Source organism: Rhinolophus sinicus, linkage group LG04 (assembly GCF_036562045.2).
Source record: "Rhinolophus sinicus isolate RSC01 linkage group LG04, ASM3656204v1, whole genome shotgun sequence".
Classification (NCBI taxonomy): domain Eukaryota; kingdom Metazoa; phylum Chordata; class Mammalia; order Chiroptera; family Rhinolophidae; genus Rhinolophus; species Rhinolophus sinicus.
Window position 1 is genome coordinate 88,998,544 of NC_133754.1, and position 2,712 is coordinate 89,001,255.

A 2,712-nucleotide genomic window follows, 5' to 3' on the forward strand; every position below is an offset into this window, starting at 1 on the left:
AAATAATTACAGATAAGCTTATATCAAGTTTAGGGAGTTGGTTACTATTTTTGAGAGGCATGACTGTGCATTAGCAACCCTTCAACATTTCCAGATACAAATCATTTGAAGACAATTTGAAGAAGGAATAAGGGTCCGGGCCATTGTCTGGAAACTTTCTGATAATACCTCTGGTAAGATGAAGAAAGTGCTAGTATAAAAATTGGCAGACAGGGTGGTAAGGGGCTTGGAAGAAAGTCCCAGGGACAATCATAGTATCCCCTCTTAAGAAATGCTGGTCTTGACACACAAAGCTCAGACATGGAGAAAATGACAGCAGGCATCGAAGAGGTGGCTGAGGTGATGGCAACAGAGCCAAAAATGGAGGGAGACAATGGCACAGAGCCACAAAGGGGCTCCAGACCCAAAACGTGAAGGAGAATGACCTACTCAGAATGAGAAGAGGAAGGAGAAAAACATTAAAAGAGGAACCAACCGCTTTGAGCCATATGTCAATCCAACCCAAAAGATACAGAGCCTTCAGTACAATCATATGTGAAATGGCAGTCCCTTAAAGATTGGGTTAAAGAAAAAGGTGATGAGGTAATACATGTGGAGCTCTTAATAGACACTGAAGGAAAGCCAAGGAGATGTGCCGTTGTTGAATTCAAGATGGAAGACAGCATGAAAAAAGCTGCCAAAGTTCTAAACAAGCATAGTTTGAGTGGAAGACCACTGAAAGCCAAAGAAGATCTTAATAGTGAACATGCCAGGAGAGCAATGCAAACCGCTGGAAGACTTGGGAGCACAGTACTTGTAGCAAATCTGGATTATAAAATTGGCTGGAAGAAACTAAAGGAATTTTTGGCTGGTGTGCTGGTCCAAGCATTCTTGAGGGTAAAGATGAAAAAAAGTGGTGGAATTAGCAGTTACTTTTGAACAGTCCATTGAAGCTGTGCAAGTTATATCTATGTTTAATGTCTAACTGCTATTTGATAGACCAATGCATGTGAAAATGGATGAGGGGGCCTTACCAAAGCGAGATGTTTTTTCCCTCCTAAGCATCCACAATAATTTCCTCTATGGACTTTCTGGTATTGGCATGGGGTTAGGACCAGGAGGGCAGCCTACTGATGCCAATTACCTGAATAAAGATATTGGCATGGGAAACATAGGATCCACAGGAATGAGAATGGAAGACATAGGATTTAGAGTAAATAAAATGGGAAGCATGGAGGGACACTTTGGTGGTGATGGAAAACATGGGTCAATTTGGATCTGGATGAACACGCATAGAATAAACAGTGGAGGTGGAGGCAGTTTACCCAGGATGGAGAGAATGGGGCCTGGCATAGAGCACATGGGTGCAGCAGGCCTGGGCCATGGCATGGATTGTGTGGGTTCCAAGACTGAGAGTATGGGCCTGGTGATAGATCACATGGGCTCCATCGAGCTCATGGGCTCCAGCATCAAGCACATGAGCCCACTGGGCCTCAACCACATGGCCTTCAGCATTGAGCACATGGGCCAGACAATGGAGTGCATGAGGTCTAGCATGGAGCACATTGGTGTCAGCATGGGCTTTGGCCTCGAGCGTATGGCTGTGCCCATGGACTGAGTGGGCCAAGCCATGGAGTGTATAGGCCCTGCCATCGAGCGTATGGGCCTGAGCATGGATCACATGGTGCCTACAGGCAAGGAGTCTGTGCTGGAGCTCTCGGGCCCTGTGATGGATCTCATGGCCACACGCCTGGAGCGTATGGGTGCCAACAACCTGGGCCTGGAGACCATGGGTGTCAACAGCCTAGAGCATGGTCCCACCATGGGCTCAGCCCTGGGTGCTAGCATTGAGTTAATGGGCCTGGCTATGCGTGGTGGTGGCTGTGCCAGCTTTGTCCGCACTATCAAGATGGAGCATGGCTATGGATGATGTATTACAGGATCGTACACCTGAAGCCCATGTAACTTTACTAACAATTGTCACCCCAATAAACTTAAAAAAAAAGAAAGATGGAGTAGGCAACTTCAGAGGAAGCTTCTCAGGTTTCTTTGGTGGAGCTGGAGGCTATGCTCCTGGGGTGGCCAGGAAGGCCTGCCAGATATTTGTGAGAAATTTCCCATTTGATTTTACATGGAAGATACTAAAGGGCAAATTTAATAAATGTGGCCACGTGCTGCATACCAACGTCACAATGGAGAATGGGAAATTCAAGGGATGGAGTGTGGTTAAGTTTGAGTCACCAGAAGTGGGTAAGAGAACCTGCCGGATGGTGAATGGGATGAAGGTGAGTGGCAGAGAGATTGATGTTCAAATTGATAGAAAGGCTTAAGCTGTTGCCTTTTTAAAACACGGATACTAGACCTCTGGATTTGTAGTTTTTCTTGTTGACTACTTTAGTTTGTTGGCTGGATGTAAAAATCTAAGTTGCTGTTTGGGGTGATTTGAATTACTTTTTTAATGACTGGAGTTCCATTAAACTGTTCGCACTGAGACGGCAATGTGCATGATTTTTTTTTTTTTTTGTAGTTTTGGCATCTTGTTGACATCAAATATGACTGACAATAAATGCCAGTTCCTGAAAAAAAAAAAAAAAAAAAAAAGAGAAATACTGGTCTTAATGATACAAGACAATCATGTGCAGAAAAACATGGACATCAATGACTTTGAGTCAAAATGTGACTTGGAAGAGCTGGACTCAATGTGAAAACGTTTGGGGAATGCCTTAAACAATT

General features: G+C 44.5%; 1 pseudogene; it reads left to right on the top strand.

The window, feature by feature from the left end:
* The first annotated feature begins 309 nt into the window (after positions 1–309).
* On the top strand, positions 310–2,309 carry LOC109456028 (heterogeneous nuclear ribonucleoprotein M; annotated as a pseudogene).
* Positions 2,310–2,712: the final 403 nt, after the last annotated feature.